Source organism: Schistocerca gregaria, chromosome 5 (genome assembly GCF_023897955.1).
Source record: "Schistocerca gregaria isolate iqSchGreg1 chromosome 5, iqSchGreg1.2, whole genome shotgun sequence".
NCBI lineage: Eukaryota > Metazoa > Arthropoda > Insecta > Orthoptera > Acrididae > Schistocerca > Schistocerca gregaria.
In genome coordinates, this window is record NC_064924.1 from 522,655,247 (window position 1) to 522,674,894 (window position 19,648).

Genomic DNA, 19,648 nt, shown 5'->3' on the forward strand with positions numbered 1-19,648 from the left:
TGGCCAAACACGGATGAGACCATCATGATGCTGTAAACAGAACCTGGATTCATCCGAAAAAATAACGTTTTGCCATACGTGCACCCAGGTTCTTCGTTCAGTACAACATCGCAGGCGCTTTTGTCTGTGATGCAGCGTCAAGGGTAACTGCAGCCATGGTCTCCGAGCTGATAGTCCATGCTGCTGCAAACGTCGTCGAACTGTTCGTGCAGATGGTTGCTGTAAACGTCCCCATCTGTTGACTCAGGGATCGAGACGTGGCTGCACGATCCGTTACAGCCATCCAGATAAGATGCCTGTCATCTCGACTGCTAGTGATAAGAGGCCGTTGGGATCCAGCATAGTGTTCCGTATTACCCTCCTGAACCCATCGATTCCATATTTTGCTAACAGTCATTGGATCTCGACCAAAGCGAGCAGCAACGTCGCGATACGATAAACCATAATCGCGATAGGCTACTATCCGAGCTTTATCAAAGTCGGAAACGTGATGGTACGCATTTCTCCTCTTTACACGAGGCATCACAACAACGTTTCACCAGACAACGCTGCTCAACTGCTGTTTGTGTGTGAATAATCGGTTGGAAACTTTCCTCATGTCATCACGTTGTAGGTGTCGCCACCGGCGCCAACCTTGTGTGAATTCTCTGAAAAGTTAATCATTTGCATATCACAGCATCTTCTTTCTGTCAGTTAAATTTAGCGTCTGTAGCACGTTATCTTCGTTGTGAAGCAATTTTAATGGCCAGTAGTGTATAAGGCCTACACTGTGGTGACAAATGTTATGTGAAAACCTCTTAGAGATAAGCATATTGTAGCAACTTGACATGGCAAGGACTCAACAAGTCGTTGGAAATCCCCTGCATAAATATTTAACCACGCTTCCTCTATAGCCATCCCTAAATGCGAAAGTCTCCAAGCCGAATATAACCAGGTAACGTAAATGATCAGGTAGGCCAGAGTACCGTGTCCATTCCATGTAAACACAGCCCACAACGTTATGGAGCCACCACCAGCTCCCACAGTTCCTTGTTGCCGAGTGCGTATATGGCTTATGGTGTCTGAAACTCACTCGAACCCTAATATCAGCTCTTACCAATTATATATGAAATCATCCGACCAGGATACGCTTTTCCAGTCGTCTAAGGTTCACTGACATGATCACAAGCTGAAGAGAGGCGATGCACATGATTCGTGCTGTTAGCAAAGGCGCCCTAGTTGGGCGTCTGCCGGTACAATACACTAAGCGAAATTTCGCCACATTCTCCTAATGGATACATTCGTCTCAGGTACCACATTGATTCTTAAGTTTTTAAATGAACACACAGCCCTATCACTGTATTGTTGTTTGTTTAATTACGTCCCAGATTTCAGCCTTTTATGCCATTTTCCAATGATTGAATTGATATCATTAACATATACTGCAGGACATCAGACTCACAATTGACCATAAATTAAGATAAATATTGGCTCCCAACGAAACGCCAGATGTAAAATCACCGTCTTGTAAGTAGATCAGTAAATAATACACACACATAAAAAAAGTTGTGTGTCACCCCGTTTCCCAGATAGACGTTGACTGTGGAAATTGTATCACACACATAGTGCCTTTCAATGTTCAGAGATATCACTAAAATCGCCCCGAGATATAAACACCCACGTATGAGTAGCGCCTGTTAGACGGAGGGGGTCCGACAGCTGTTCAGTTTCAGTCGTTCAACCAGGAAGGAGGTAAACGACTCGTGTTGTGTGCAGTTTAACCATGTCTAGATGGCCAATCTACATCTACATCTACATCTACATGCGTACTCCGCAAGCCACCTGGCGGTGTGTGGCGGAGGGTACCCTGAGTACCTCTATCGGTTCTCCCTTCTATTCCAGTCTCGTATTGTACGTGGAAAGAAGGATTGTCGGTATGCTTCTGTGTGGGCTCTAATCTCTCTGATTTATCCTCATGGTCTCTTCGCGAGATATACGTAGGAGGGAGCAAAATACTGCTTGACTCTTCGGTGAAGGTATGTTCTCGAAACTTTAACAAAAGCCCGTACCGAGCTACTGAGCGTCTCTCCTGCCGAGTCTTCCACTGGAGTTTATCTATCATCTCCGTAACGCTTTCGCAATTACTAAATGATCCTGTAACGAAGCGCGCTGCTCTCCGTTGGATCTTCTCTATCTCTTCTATCAACCCTACCTGGTGCGGATCCCACACTGCTGAGCAGTATTCAAGCATTGGGCGAACAAGCGTACTGTAACCTACTTCCTTTGTTGTCGGATTGCATTTCCTTAGGATTCTTCCAATGAATCTCAGTCTGGCATCTGCTTTACCGACGATCAACTTTATATGATCATTCCATTTTAAATCACTCCTAATGCGTACTCCCAGATAATTTATGGAATTAACTGCTTCCAGTTGCTGACCTGCTATTTTGTAGCTAAATGATAAGGGACCTATCTTTCTATGTATTCGCATCACATTACACTTGTCTACATTGAGATTCAATTGCCATTCCGTGCACCATGCGTCAATTCGCTGCAGATCCTCCTGCATTTCAGTACAATTTTCCATTGTTGCAACCTCTCGATACACCACAGCATCATCTGCAAAAAGCCTCAGTGAACTTCCGATGTCATCCACCAGGTCATTTATGTATATTGTGAATAGCAACGGTCCTATGACACTCCCCTGCGGCACACCTGAAATCACTCTTACTTCGGAAGACTTCTCTCCATTGAGAATGACATGCTGCGTTCTTTTATCTAGGAACTCCTCAATCCAATCACACAATTGATCTGATCGTCCGTATGCTCTTACTTTGTTCATTAAACGACTGTGGGGAACTGTGTCAAACGCCTTGCGGAAGTCAAGAAACACGGCATCTACCTGTGAACCCGTGTCTAAGGCCCTCTGAGTCTCGTGGTTTCACACGACCGTCTTTTTCGAAACCCATGCTGATACCTACAGAGTAGATTTCTAGTCTCCAGAAAAGACATTATACTCGAACACAATACGTGTTCCAAAATTCTACAACTGATCGACGTTAGAGATATAGGTCTATAGTTCTGCACATCTGTTCGACGTCCCTTCTTGAAAACGGGGATGACCTGTGCCCTTTTCCAATCCTTTGGAACGCTTCGCTCTTCTCGAGACCTACGGTACACCGCTGCAAGAAGGGGGGCAAGTTCCTTTGCGTACACTGTGTAAAATCGAACTGGTATTCCATCAGGACCAGCGGCCTTTCCTCTTTTGAGCGATTTTAATTGTTTCTCTATCCCTCTGTCGTCTACTTCGATATCTACCATTTTGTCAACTGTGCGACAATCTAGAGAAGGAAGCACAGTGCAGTCTTCCTCTGTGAAACAGCTTTGGAAGAAGACATTTAGTAATTCGGCCTTTAGTCTGTCATCCTCTGTTTCAGTATCATTTTGGTCACAGAGTGTCTGGACATTTTGTTTTGATCCACCTACCGCTTTGACATAGGACCAAAATTTCTTAGGATTTTCTGCCAAGTCAGTACATAGAACTTTACTTTCGAATTCATTGAAAGCCTCTCGCATAGCCCTCCTCACACTGCATTTCGCTTCGCGTAATTTTTGTTTGTCTGCAAGGCTTTGGCTATGTTTATGTTTGCTGTGAAGTTCCCTTTGCTTCCGCAGCAGTTTTCTAACTCGGTTGTTGTACCACGGTGGCTCTTTCCCATCTCTTACGATCTTGCTTGGCACATACTCATCTAACGCATATTGTACCATGGTTTTGAACTTTGTCCACTGATCCTCAACACTGTCTGTACTTGAGACAAAACTTTTGTGTTGAGCCACCAAGTACTCTGAAATCTGCTTTTTGTCACTTTTGCTAAACAGAAAAATCTTCCTACCTTTTTTAATATTTCTATTTACGGCTGAAATCATCGATGCAGTAACCGCTTTATGATCGCTCATTCCCTGTTCTGCATTAACTGATTCAAATAGTTCGGGTCTGTTTGTCACCAGAAGGTCTAATATGTTATCGCCACGAGTCGGTTTTCTGTTTAACTGCTCAAGGTAGTTTTCAGATAAAGCACTTAAAAATATTTCACTGGATTCTTTGTCCCTGCCACCCGTTATGAACGTTTGAGTCTCCCAGTCTATGTCCGGCAAATTAAAATCTCCACCCAGAACTATAACATGATGGGGACATCTACTCGAAATATTTTCCAAATTATTCTTCAGGTGCTGAGCCACAACAGCTGCTGAGCCCGGGGGCCTATAGAGACATCCAATTACCATGTCTGAGCCTGCTTTAACCGTGACCTTCACCCAAATCATTTCACAATTCGAATCTCCGTCAATTTCCTTCGATACTATTGCACTTCTTATCGCTATAAACACGCCTCCCCCTTCACTGTCCAGCCTATCTCTGCGGTATACATTCCAATCAGAGTTTAGGATTTCATTACTGTTTACGTCTGGTTTCAGCCAACTTTCTGTTCCTACTACTATATGGGCGTTGTGACCGTTTATTAATGAGAGCAGTTCTGGGATCTTTCTATAGACGCTCCTGCAGTTTACTATTAGCACATTAATATTGTTATTCCCTGTTGCATTTGGCCTACTCCTGCCTTGCCGCGTCTCAGGAGGCGTTTTGTCGGGCCTAGGGAGGGAATTCTCTAACCTAAAAAAACCCCATGTGCACTCCACACGTACTCCGCTACCCTCGTAGCCGCTTCCGGCGTGTAGTGCACGCCTGACCTATTCAGGGGGGCCCTACATTTCTCCACCCGATAGCGGAGGTCGAGAAATTTGCATCCCAGCTCTCCGCAGAATCGTCTGAGCCTCTGGTTTAAGCCTTCCACTCGGCTCCAAACCAGAGGACCGCGATCGGTTCTGGGAACGATACTACAAATAGTTAGCTCTGATTCCACCCCGCGAGCGAGGCTTTCCGCCTTCACCAACTCCGCCAACCGCCTGTACGAACTGAGGATGACCTCTGAACCCAGACGGCAGGAGTCATTGGTGCCGACATGAGCAACAATTTGCAGTCGGGTGCACCCAGTGCTCTCTATCGCCGCCGGTAGGGCCTCCTCCACATCTCGGATGAGACCCCCCGGCAAGCAGACAGAGTGAACACTGGCCTTCTTCCCCGACCTTTCCGCTATTTCCCTAAGGGACTCCATCACCTGCCTAACGTTGGAGCTCCCAATAACTAATAAACCCCTTCCCCCGTGTGCCTGCTCGGACCTTGCTGAAGGAGCAGCCACATGTCCACTCACAGGCAGAGCGGGCGATGCCACACGGCCAGCCTCCACATTGACCCTCCGCCTCGTGCGCCGCGAACGCCGCTGAACCCGCCACTCCCCTTGGGGAGAGGGTGGCCCAACCGCGCCCGGTACCCGCGAAGATGTCTCGACAGCAGGGACAGTGGGTGAAGCATCTAACACCTGGGGTGCAACATGCGACGCACCAGACTCCCCACTGCCGCTACACTCCGAGGCAGCAGCCTGAAGACGGCTGACCGCGGCCATCATCACGCTCAGCTGTTCGCGAAGAGTGGCCAGCTCCTCCTGCGTCCGTACACAGCAGCCACACATCCTATACATCCTAAGAAATCAATTTACTATAGAGTCTTAATCAACTTTTAACTAGACTGCTAATTCACTAAAGGCGGTTGATTATTGACTAAACTGTGATTGCTAACCACTTCTTGTAGAAAACAAGGAAAATAGCACTACCTGTCTGTGGACTGTATTCAAAACAAACACTAGCACTACTAGCACTATGGCTGACTAAAGGGACTCTCTCTGACTGTATACCGCGGTTCGGTCGCGTCCGCATTGTTACTCTGTGCCAGGAAGGGCTCTCAACAAGGGAAGTGTCCAGGCGTCTCGGAGTGATCCAAAGCGATATTGTTCGGACATGGAGGGCTACTAATGCACTGGATGAAAGCTACCTACGGATTATGGCTCGGAGGAACCCTGACAGCAACGCCACCATGTTGAATAACGCTTTTCGTGCAGCCACAAGGCTTCGTGTTACGACTCAAACTGTGCACAATAAGCTGCATTGCCCGCAACTTCACTCTCGAAGTCAATGGTGAGACTTTTCAACCACGACACAATGCAGCGCACTACAGAGGGGCCCAACAACTTGCCGAACGGACCGCTCAGTATTGACATCACGTTTTCTTCACAGATGAGTGTCGCATATGCCTTCAACCAGACAATCGTCGGAGACGGTCAGGCTGAACGTCTTAGACACACTGTCCAGCAAGTGCAGCAACTTGGAGATACCCTGCTGTTTTGGGGTGGAATCCTCCGAGCGATAGCGCAACCATATCGGCAGCACATGGGCGAGGCATTCGTCTTCATTGACGACGTCTTGTGAATGACTTCGTTCAGGATCACGACATCGCTTGACTAGAGTGGCCAGCATGTTCTGCAGACAGGTACCCCATCAAACATGCTTGGAATAGATTGAAAAGGGCTGTTTATGGACGACGTGACCCACCGACCACTACTCTAAGGGATCTACGCCGAATCACTATTGAGGCGTGGGACAATCAGGACGAACAGTGCCTTGATGAACTTGTGGATAGTATTCCACGACGAATACAGCCATGCATCAATGTAAGAGGACGTGCTACTGGGTATTTTTGGTACCGGTGTGTACAGCAGTCTGGACTAGCACCTCTGAAGATCTCGCTGTATGGTGATACAACATGTAACGTGTAGTTTCCATGAGCAGTAAAATGTGGTGTGGACATGTTTGGAATGTATGTCGCACGAGGAGCGTGCAAGCCATACTAGCTGTAGTCGCACTATCCTCTGTTCCCTCGGTGGTTTAGATGGATAGAGCGTCTGCCATGCAAGCAGCAGATCCCGGGTTCGAGTCCCTGTCGCTTCACACATTTCCAATATCCCCAATGATGCATATCAACGCCTGTTTGCCGCTTGGGTGTCGATTTAACTATCATTTCATTCCTGACAAACTGCACGATCATCAATGGTATCTGTTCTTTCAGGAACAGGTACTACATATATAGAAAAAGCGAGGTTCTTAAGAATGAGGAATGAAGGCAGCAGAAAATACAAGCTAAATCGGAATAGGGAAGAGAAAGATACAATTGTAGCGAAACTGGACACGTTGTACATGAAGACAAAATATAATTTTGGAAAACTGAAACGCAAAAGTGTTCGTTTCTGTGGTACAGATGGAAAACCACTGTTCAACGCAAGAGGAAGGCAGAAACAATGGAATACTTCATCGCAGATTTGTACGATGAATAAGTAGCTGTTCCACAGTATGATGAAGAGGCTGGTGAAGTTGACGTGGAAGAAGCTGGTGATGCCGGCCGCGGTGGTCTCGCGGTTCTAGGCGCGCAGTCCGGAACCGTGCGACTGCTACGGTCGCAGGTTCGAATCCTGCCTCGGGCATGGATGTGTGTGATGTCCTTAGGTTGGTTAGGTTTAAGTGGTTCTAAGTTCTAGGGGACTGATGACCACAGCAGTTTTAGTGCCATAGTGCTCAGAGCCATTTGAACCATTTGAAGCTGGTGATCTACACTCCTGGAAATGGAAAAAAAAAACACATTGACACCGGTGTGTCAGACCCACCATACTTGCTCCGGACACTGCGAGAGGGCTGTACAAGCAATGATCACACGCACGGCACAGTGGACACACCAGGAACCGCGGTGTTGGCCGTCGAATGGCGCTAGCTGCGCAGCATTTGTGCACCGCCGCCGTCCGTGTCAGCCAGTTTGCCGTGGCATACGGAGCTCCATCGCAGTCTTTAACACTGGTAGCATGCCGCGACAGCGTGGACGTGAACCGTATGTGCAGTTGACGGACTTGGAGCGAGGGCGTATAGTGGGCATGCGGGAGGCCGGGTGGACGTACCGCCGAATTGCTCAACACGTGGGGCGTGAGGTCTCCACAGTACATCGATGTTGTCGCCAGTGATCGGCGGAAGGTGCACGTGCCCGTCGACCTGGGACCGGACCGCAGCGACACACGGATGCACGCCAAGACCGTAGGATCCTACGCAGTACGGTAGGGGACCGCACCGCCACTTCCCAGCAAATTAGGGACACTGTTGCTCCTGGAGTATCGGCGAGGACCATTCGCTACCGTCTCCATGAAGCTGGTCTACGGTCCCGTACAACGTTAGGCCGTCTTCCGCTCACGCCCCAACATCGTGCAGCCCGCCTCCAGTGGTGTCGCGACAGGCGTGAATGGAGGTTCGAATGGAGACGTGTCGTCTTCAGCGATGAGAGTCGCTTCTGCCTTGGTGCCAAAGATGGTCGTATGCCTGTTTGGCGCCGTGCAGGTGAGCGCCACAATCAGGACTGCATACGACTGAGGCACACAGGGCCAACACCCGGCATCATGGTGTGGGGAGCGATCTCCTACACTGTCCGTACACCTCTGGTGATCGTCGAGGGGACACTGAATAGTGCACGGTACATCCAAACCGTCATCGAACCCATCGTTCTACCATTCCTAGACCGACAAGGGAACTTGCTGTTCCAACAGGACAATGCACGTCCGCATGTATCCCGTGCCACCCAACGTGCTCTAGAAGGTGTAAGTAAACTACCCTGGCCAGCAAGATCTCCGGATCTGTCCCCCATTGAGCATGTTTGGGACTGGATGAAGCGTCGTCTCACGCGGTCTGCACGTCTAGCACGAACGCTGGTTCAACTGAGGCGCCAGGTGGAAATGGCATGGCAAGCCGTTCCACAGGACTACATCCAGCATCTGTACGATCGTCTCCATGGGAGAATAGCAGCGTGCATTGCTGCGAAAGGTGGATATACACTGTACTAGTGTCGACATTGTGCATGCTCTGTTGCCTGTGTCTATGTGCCTGTGGTTCTGTCAGTGTGATCATGTGATGTATCTGACCCCAGGAATGTGTCAATAAAGTTTCCCCTTCCTGGAACAATGAATTCACGGTGTTCTTATTTCAATGTCCAGGAGTGTAGTATTATAGCTAGAGTTTGCCAGTGGACTAAAAGATCTGAAATGACACCATTCAATAGTAAATTAAACATGTTTGAGGTGAAGGAATTAGCTAATTTGAGTTTTTGACAATAATCTATGGTATGATGACTCTGCATCAGATTTCTAGAAACGTGTTAACACTACAGTAGGAAAGAGATTGCTTTGGAATAAAAACATGCCATTTTCTTCAGAAGTATAAAAATAATAGAGGAAAGCAGATTAACTAAGCAAATTTCCCAACACTACAAAAACAAAATTGGATCAACGAAGCTCAAAAACACACAAAAAATAAATTGTACTGAAGAATGCACCCAAAATAGAGAAAAAGAATCAAAAACAATAACACTGAGGGTTTTCAAGAGAGCGAGGAAAGCAAACCCAGAAGAATCTCACCGGGTAAGAGAGGAAATTGTACCGTGAAGAGATACACGAAATACTGAAAGGCAAGAACAATAAACAAGCCGAAAATAAGAATTCTTAAGTAAATGTTGTCAACGATCCTTAGTAGGTAAGATCAGACACAAAAAATAATAAAAGTAATAGTAATATCTATGGTCCTCATTTATATAAATGGATTTAGGAATAACTAATTCTGACAAGCTGCAGCCTGTTTTGAACAGTAGCGCTACTCACAACATGACTCGTGCATGTCATGTTATTTATATGTCTTTGACGATGCTTGTGCTGATTCTGCATTTAACATTTGACTATGCCACTATGGCTGCAGTACATTAGGACTTTGTTTTTATGAAACCGATCTGAGGGTGGCCATTATAGACCGTAACCGGTAATCTGTTAACAAAAAGTTTGTGACCATAGACGTAAAGTAAAGGAAACGTATGGCGTATACGGGTCACTGTTTAATTCGCAACAATGTCGCAGCTTTTGAAACCACAACATAATTACTTCCGTCTTTTCTCGATTTATTCTCAATCCATATTCCGTACTTATTACACTGTTCATTTTATTCAACAGATTCTGTAGTTCTTCTTCACCTCACGAAGTATAGCAATCTCATCAGCGGATGTCATCATTGATATCCTTTCACCTTGAATTTTAATTCCACTCTGAAGCCTTTCTTTTATTTTCGTTATTGCTTCGATCTGTAGACTGAACAGTGGGGCTGGGGGACTACATTCCTGACTAACTCCTCCAGTGAGCAGTTCGTTCTTGGTCTTCCACTATTATTGCTCCTTCTTGGCTCTTGCACATATTCTACACTATCCGTTTTCCCCGTAGCTTACTCCTATTTTTCCCAGAATTTCGAATTTCTTGCACCATTTTACATTGTAAATGCATTTTCCAGGTCGACAGATGTCATAAATGTGTCTCGATTTTTCTTTAGTCTTGCTTAGATTATCAATCGCAATGACCGAATTGCCTCTCTGGTGCTTATAACTTCCCTAAAGCCAAACTGATCGTCATCTAATAGATCTTCAATTCTATTTTTCATTTTATTTTCCATTTTACGGGTTGAATCTAAGGGAACCACGAATTGTTTGGTCTCTGCAGACGAACTAGCAATAAACAGGTGGGATCTTAGAGAATGCAAAGAAAAGACTACTACTCCTATAGGAAAAAAATGAAAAAGCGCGTCTGCAAATACAGTTTGAAAAGACAGAATAAATGATAAAGGAATGTAACTCAGCAAGAAATTTAAAAAACGCATATGATAACGTCAGGAAAGCAGACATCTTCAAATATCTAAGTGAAAATACAAAGATAAAAAATAAGAAAAAGCAGTTAGAATTAGCACTGAGAAAAATGAACAGAGTATACGTGAAAGTGAGATACTTGTGAAATAAAAAAGTCTTTCTAAAAACTTAAACTGAGGCACTGAAACACAGTTGTAAACTCAGAGGCTCTCTCTGTTCAGCAAACAACACTTTTATTTGAATGTAAAATGCCACTGCGAGATTTGGAAAAGATAGAAACAAGAATCTTGCAAAAATTATTTAGGTCCAGTCAAGAATAAATGTGGTAACTGGGTTTGAGACCAAATAAGGAAATAGGTTTATTCTGCCCTAAAATAACCGGTGATTTCAGGAAAGACGTGTCACGTACTATGAGCATCTAGCGAGAATTAAGGAAGGCCGATAAAAAATAAGATGCACACCATCCTCCAAAACAGGAAAACAGAACAAGAAAATGCGTTGGGAGGAAAGACTAAAAAGAGTGTACAGGAGACCTTACTCAACAAAGTCAAATTCAGACTGGAGGTTGAGAAATCAGAAGGTTTCCAGAGAGATAAAACGAACAAAAAAACGGAGTCAGACGGCCAGGTGAGCGTAAAGGAGCTCCTTCTGAGAAAATGAAACAGTTGTGGAGAAAGATGAACGAAAAGAAAAGTAAATAATTATATTGACGTGGTCCTTGAGTGGTCTGATGGGAAGCAGAAAAAAATTGGAACTCGAAACACGGTCCACGGCCTGCAATATCTTCTATGGTGCAAGAAATGTGCTGCAACGGAGTTTCACTGCGTGCCTTTAATTCTTTCTGAAATCAGCCATAGCAACACATTCACGACACCTTGAGTTACAAGAATCCATGGCAGTTATGCACACAACAGGGATGCATTCTTGGTGAAGGCAGTGATAAACTGATTGTGTGTAAGGCAACGTGTTCCTTAGATTGTGTTCAACGTACAACAGCAAGAAGTTCACTTTTACTTGGATAGTCTCTTGATAGTTTATATATGTTTAACCATCACAATATTCGATACGCAACTTAACCCTTAGTTAAGTACGTATATGATGACAGGAGGAAAGCACAAATGAGATATTCGAAATAGTGATGAATGTCTGGGATCTAAATTGGATACCTGCAGGTAAATATTTTATATTCAGTAAGGATGAATCCCAAAAATGGTAGAGACCTTGATTGACAGCGAAATTTAGAGGCATATTGTTCACCAATTCTCCTACCTCCACTGTAAATCTCACGTAACGGTCCGTAGAGCACAATAAGAGATATTAGACCTTACACGGAGTCTCACCATAATATGACCGCTATACAGTTTATGTTCCAACTTTTAAACGATGTGAAAGTTGCAGATGTAGATAACTGAGTGTGCGACTAATAATCAATTCAGTATAGACTTAAGTGTCAACATATTTTCTTACTATTCGAGGATAGACTTACAAAACCCATAGAGCCCAAACTATCCATTTTTCGTGGAATGATCGTGGTACTAAAATTTTATGTGTTTGAATCCACACAGATTTTCTTGCCATCCATCAGTAGAATCGGAGGAATGGAAAATTATTCTGGATCACCAAGTACATTTTACCAGGTCTTGTGGGTTAAAGATGTAAATCGTGATCTAGTATGTAGGTTTGGATATGTATGTATATATTTACATACAGACACTCAGGTTTACTTCACTCTCTACGAAAATGAAACAAGACAGGTAGTGCTAATTTAGGTACGACGGCCTCTTTGCGGAATTTCGGATTATGTGTGTATACGTAAATGAGGAAATGCTTTACAAGTTGTTCTCAAACTAATTTCGAATACCGTACACGTGACTAAATCATAGCTCCTTTTGCGTTTCAAGTCTGCGCTTCGCACCAGGACACAGCGGGTAAATAAAGTGACCATATAATATTAAAGAAGAAAGAGAAAATTTTCAGCCGTGGCGAGGAATGGCAAGCGGCTGGTATGAATTCGCCGACCTCATGCATATTAAGTACAATGTAACAATGGTTCGAAATGTGAAATGCAAATGAACGCTAGTGTCATCATGTGTGGAAACTATGCATACCAGCGATGCGGAACATTTTATTTGTTTTACCATGTCACATTGCTCTGCATATAAAATGCGAAAATATCTCGTATCAGGATATTCTCGCACGTCCAAAATTATATATATATTGACAAAAATGAGAAATTCTAGTACATTCCACAGCTTTCCTGCTACGGCATCTGTGGAAAATTTTCATCGACTTATTACGTAGAGACCCCTGTTACACTACCGATACATTTAAAGTTTGTAGTAGTTTGGTTTTGGTACCAGTACTAACGCAGCAGCACGTATTACCGTTATTTTAAGTTCCTTTCAGAGGTGGAGGGTGTAAAAAATATTTGAACAAAAAAATGGCTCTGAGCACTATGGGACTTAACTTCTAAGGTCATCAGTCCCCTAGAAGTTAGAACTACTTAAACCTAACAAACCTAAGGACATCACACACGTCCATGCTCGAGGCAGGATTCGAACCTACGACCGTAGCGGTCACGCGGTTCCAAACTGTAGCGCCTAGAACCGCACGGCCACCCCGGCCGGCAAATATTTGAACAGATTGCTCCATACTTGAAGTTCGTCTTACGGTTACTTCGAAGATTTCGTGATTTCCAGAATGCTCGTAGACTCCACCCTGAAAAGCAGTTCTTGAACTTTCAACAATAGTTTCTGGTAACACAGTAGGTGTTTCTTTGACAGTCAGATGAGAAATTCTGTAATGCTCTACCATGAGGACAATAACACTGTGAACCTTTCCTTTACCCTTGCTTGTATAATCTTAATATGATCGAGCTCAAATGGATCTCAGACAGTGTTGCAATATACGCCCTACACCTGCTTTCTAAGCACGTTCTTTAATTGAAATGAAGCAGTCGTCGATGGCCTATCGACTTCTCTTAGCTTTCTATTTGCTTCATCTGTAACTGACCTACGTTATCGTTAAAGACTAACTTTACTGGTAAATAGTTAGTCAGATAATCAGAAAGTACTACGTTTCATGAACTTAACATCTCAAAATTTCTCAACATTAAGAATTACTTACGTAAAATCAGACGAAAATGTTTCATGGGTAATTTTGTCACGTACAAGAAAAGGGAGATTGAAAACAATACAACTATTAAGTAATGTCTACCATAAAGGACAATAGCCTTGTCTACATTTTTGAAGCATGTCAGAACTTATTTCCGTACCTGTGTGTGGATATCCAAGTTGGTTAATAAATTGCTTCCAGTATGTCAAGAAGTTTACATTTCAGTTGTAAATCTGACTAACTAATAGATGTATGTACGACGTTGATCCAAATATCTTAAAAAAGTCTAGAAATACCAACCACACTTGAATATTTCAAGCCTTCGTTCTTTGGGTATGATTTCTAATGAATGCCATGCGATTTCCAAATGATATATTCATATGACCGCTGAATCAGCTCTCAAGTACGAAATTACAGCGACGCAATGTGATAGTTCTTACTAGTTGTCTAACATTTCGTGTAAGTCAAACTGTAGTCCCAATTTGCTCCATACTGTGACACTTTGTACGTGGTTAATCTGAAACTATGAAGAGATGCTTTTCCAAGGGTGTGAATGTAGAATGCTTTGCGTCGTAAATGAAAAGCGGCCAAAGGCTGTCTGGGAACGGCACGCTGTATTTGAGGCGAAACAAAAATAACATCTTTGACATATGTAACTAGGCACACATCTTAAGGCCTGAAAACTTACAGACGTACCTTTGACTTCTAGGTAATGAGAAAATCTTTTACATTCTTTGGGGTGGCGTGTTCGATGCACCTGAGTCCAGTTAACGTGGGGTGCTTCACTGAACTGCTTTGGAGCTGGTACCTGAAGATGATGTGCGTGTCATTCGTCTTCTTGTTTCTGGACCACTCCTATTGGTAATTTCTTGATGAAATTCTGTATAACAATCTGTAAGTGATCTGGAAACAATCTATCCAGCATCACCGTGAGGGACATTCACAATGCAGTGTGGTTATAACTAAATTTTCGCTACTGCAGAGGGTCCTCATTAGAAACGAGTTATCGTAGGATGATGAAACATTTGTAAGGACATGCGTAAGAAAAATAACAAAACATCATAGGAAAAAAACACTTTTTAGTTTCCATATTAATGAGAAACATTTGTTAGTTGCTTACCATGCTCAAGTTGGAGATTACAAATGTTGCTCAATGTCCCAACATTCTGCATCCACCACAGCGTGCAGCCGCACTAGAGACAGCTCTGTTGGTGCCGGAAAAGTCTCAGGTGGAGTGTTGGCTACCTCTCTCACTATGTTCATCTTGAACCTAACACGTATATTTGTGTCCAGTTGATAAAAAGTGTCCTTCAGGTAACCACACAGTAATAAATCACATGGGTTCAAATTTGGTGATCTTAGTAACCATGCCGTTTGGAACGAATGAGCCTTGATTGGGATTTCTCCAGATGTGTTGCGGATTAACCGAGTGACCTATTAAGCAATTTGAGGTGGAGCTGCATCGCCCATGAAAACAGTTGAGTCGAAAGCACCTCTCTCCCGCAGACCAAGAGTCACATGTTGTCGAAGCAGATCACAATAAGTTGCATGTCCTTGATCTTTGGAGTTCGAGTTCCTCTCCGCATTCTTTTATGGCATCGATTGCATCGATACTCGCGGAGAGCAGTAGCAGCGCTACTGCTGTTGGTTTGTTGAACAGCTTTACGAGTAAAGTCCCGCTCACTTTGTCGAGACCCTTTGTTGTCTACAAGCAATTGCAGTGCTCACTGGTGCTTGTCTTTTAACCCTAAGTCGCCGTACCAGTACCTGCGCCTGAGGTCAAGCCATGACACTAACAAATCCTGCAACGCCCAGTCTCTACATCATTCCTATCTATTTGGGTACCCATACGGTAAGTATTCTTCCGTCCACAGTGGCTGAAGTAGCTAAAGCTTCATTGTAATCACCCTGTACCACCCTGTAGATTAACCCTACATTTGGCACTGTTGATCACAAGCTACATCAAAATTGCACACTGTTCTCTGCAACATGTTTCTAATTTGGACATTAGATTGATAATGGTGCTTGCAAGCAACATTTAAGAACTCACATACACCGATATTCTGTTACCTTTGGTGAAACGTTTCTGAATGGTGTCCATCTTAAGCAGACGTATTACGAGGTTATGTGAGTATCAGCTACCGGTGTAGCAATCCGTTCCATTTTGTGGCGCTGTTTTTTATTGTACAACGAAAACTGCTTACAAATGGAAAGAAGAAGTCTTGAAGATGAATTATTGTACAATATCTGGGACATTGCAATTCTGGGAAGACGAAGCCTGGCTTTGAGTATTGGATGGACAACAACACCAAAAGGAGACCCTGTGCCATTGAATCATATACGATAAGACAGTTCTGGTCACTGCCCACACTTCGGGCCGAAAACTAATATGTAGGCTTCACGCTCAGGGATAGTCGACTGCAAAATTCCGGAAATGTGGAATTCTTCTGCACTTTGTTGGAAAAATATATTGTTTTTAGACATTTCACATCCAATAATGCAAAGCAAGTGCAGGACTTACACAGGCGCCATTAGTTCATGGGCGGTTCCTCTGAAAATCCCCAAAAGGTTTCCTTATTACGATATTTTTGCTGCCACCAGCGGACAGAAACCCTGCCGTGGATTCAAAAATGGCTATGTACAGTAAATGGCTGAAATCTTTACGATGTATTCCTAAGATCCAGTCGTGAACTATCTTGAAAATTCTCTTCACACCCTTGGTTTGAGTTACTTTACTTCTACATGTAAAATCCAATAAGTGTGGAAGTCCAAATAATAAATAACCGGTATATTCTCTACGCATCTATTTAAAAGAGTAATCCCCCGTTTTCGAAAATCCTTATCTATTACCCAGAAACACCCCAAAAACTTGTTTTTGGGTACCAAGCCTGAAGTGCGTATTGAGGGACGGCTGTGCACAGCAAATGGCTGTATTGTTTACGATGTACTCGTATTCCTAAGATCCAGCCAGATCTCGAGAAACCTTGAAAATTTTCTTCATCTCTTTACCTGTTTCTGAGCTACAGACGTTCAAAGTTATTGTTCTTGTAGATTAAAATACGCACCTAAAATCCGGTGTGAGACGAAACTTCAGATTATGAAGTGATGTATCACGGAGAAATATGCTGTAAAATGTCTCCGTTGTCGTCTGGGAGCCCCATTTTATAGTACTGAAGTACAAGCAAAATTTGTTTTTTTACATAAAATCCGGTCCGAGGTGTAAAATTAGTTTTGCATCATTCCAATTTTACATATGTAAATTATCTAAATTTTACTATATTTTTAAATTTCGTTTAAGTTACAAACTCTGATTGGAAAAAGGGCATGCGAACAAATTGAAGATTTTCTTATATTGAGAGAGAAGAAGACAGAGGCAGTGGCAAAGAGAAGGAAAAGTAATGAACGTTGGGATGTGGTAAACAGGGTATGTGGTATAGAAAGTGGAAAGAGACAATGCCAGTGAGGGAGAAAGAGAGGGCCCAGTGGCAGTGGAACATAGTTGACAGTAACAGAACTGATGGGAAAACAGTGAAGGAGTCAGTGGCAAGGGAGGGTCGGAGAAATAAAAAGAGAAAGAGAAAGTGGGGGACAGCGAGTGATAATGAGAGGCGATGACAACGATGAAGAGAGAGATAGTGGCAGTGAGAAGAGGCAGTAGCAGTGGCAAGGAAGGAACGAGATATTAGCAGCAGGAGAGGACAAGAGGGAAACATTGACAGTGAGAGGAGACTACGAGAGGAGACAGAACGAAGGGGACTGAAAGTGTGATCCAGGAGACAGTGACAGAGAGACAACGAGCTGCGCTGAGTGAGTGAGTGAGTGAGTGAGAGAGCAAGGGCAGCTGGCAGTGGATGGGTGTGGGCGACTTACAGCGACGGACTACTAGGTGTGAGTGTGTTACAGTTAGGGGAGCTTGTGGAAGTTTAAGATGAGTTACATGTTAAGAGAAGCGTGAATATCTTCACATGACAAAATTTTTGAGAATATTTTTACCAGTGCTGAGGAAGGCAGAATGAAACAGCTGTTACCTTACTTTTCAGTCTTACGAAACACATTCAGATTTTTTGTTTTCAGATAGGAACACTTTTCCGCTAGTATCACTATGACCCCGAGACAAAGTAACAAGTGAATCCACCACGGTCGAAAAAGGCAAAGACCCAACCCATCCTCGTGCTAGGCAGTGCTGCGTCTGTTTTGGTATATTTCGGTATTGCAATGGTGTGATGTTAACAGATTGTTTTCGTAAGGCGCAAGTCGCCACAGAGGCATGAAACAGCGCTCTAGTGACAGGGCTACAGCAAGCTGCCGAGACGACACGGAGGTGGACGACAACTTCGCAGTCTATTCCACCCCCACACGGTTCCGTTACACGTAACGCTTCTTTGGGCTTCCACGTGCTGCCTCAGCTCCCTATATTCTCCTATCACGACATCCAGTCGCTTCGTTCTGATTCCTCAGATGAAGAAACCACTGCGTGGCAGACATTTCAAGGCTTTCGATTTTCGAGGCTGCAGGTTTTCTGAACAGCCAAACTGAAGATTTCTTCGAACAAGGTCTGCAACATGTCACCCACGGTTAGGAAAACGTGTCGCACTGAATGGTGAATACAACTAAAAGCAACAACACTGCAGCTTGATTTTATCGAATTGATAGTACAGGGTGGTTATAGTTAAATTGTAGCACGCACGAAGGTTCCACTGTCGACAGTAATTATCATCAGGGAGCGAAAGTTGGTAGGAATGCTTATGCGTTAATGCGGCACGAATTTACGCTAAAAAAAATCAGTTCTAATTTTCGCCACCAGATGCAAATCTAGCGCTGTACAGCATCTCGTCGACATCTCTGGTGCTCATATTGGAGGCGGTTAAAAATAAAATCAACATTATGCCTTTCTCACTTGTTTGACCTTTTCTGCCAACGCCCCTTTCCTAAAAAAAAAATAAAAAAAAATAAAAGGTTCAAATGGCTCTGAGCACTATGGGACTTACCAGCCATGGTTAACAGTCCCCTAGAACTTAGAACTACTTCAACCTAACTAACCTAAGGACATCACACAACACCCAGCCATCATTAGGCAGAGAAAATCCCTGACCTCGCGGGGAATCGAACCCGGGAAGGCGGGCGTGGGAAGCGATAACACTACCGCAAGACCACGAGATGCGGGCCCCATTCCTAATCCATTACATTTGGAACCTTTCTATACAACTTTCTTACATACGCAGTGATTTGCGTGTGGTGACCAAAATTAGAGCTAAATTTATTCGAACATAAATCGGTTCCTCATTAACACTTTAGAACATCTACCAAGTTTTGCCGTCATGTGATAATTACAGATCACACTGGACCTCTGTGATTACGTGAATTTTAATTGTATGTATCCAGCAGACATGGATACTTCTCTTACAATCGCTACTTTGAGGAAATTTTCGTTAACTGAATATACAGTGTGAAAATGCAGTTAAATGACCAAAGCTCTGAATAAGCTACTACAAGACAATTGTATGGGAATCTGGCGTATTATCTGCGCATTCTCCATGTTCCAAGGTCGAGATTTTATTATTAACTACACAGCTGCAGGCTTTACAAAAACATCGATTATGGTGAGCGGAACATGAGATTTTATTTCTGTAGGAATATTAACCTACTGATTATGATGATAGGTGAGTAAATACTTGGACACTAGACTCGCATTGAAATCTACATCCAGGTCCGCAGCTCGTGATCGTGCGGTAACGTTCTCGCCTCCCACGCCCGGGTTCACAGGTTAGATTCCCGGCGGGGTCAGGGATTTTCTCTGCCTCGTGATGACTGTGTGTCTTGTGATGTCCTTAGGTTAGTTAGGTTTAAGTAGTTGTAAGTGCTAGGGGAAGGATGACCATAGATGTTAAGTCCCATACTGTT

At 43.9% G+C, this 19,648-nt stretch overlaps 1 protein-coding gene across 2 annotated transcripts in view; it reads right to left on the reverse strand.

Annotated features, from left to right (window-relative positions):
• The window catches only part of LOC126272321 (uncharacterized), a 974,015-nt gene that overhangs the window by 204,412 nt on the left and 749,955 nt on the right, over positions 1-19,648 (reverse strand). The gene's annotated exons all lie outside the window — the stretch shown is intronic.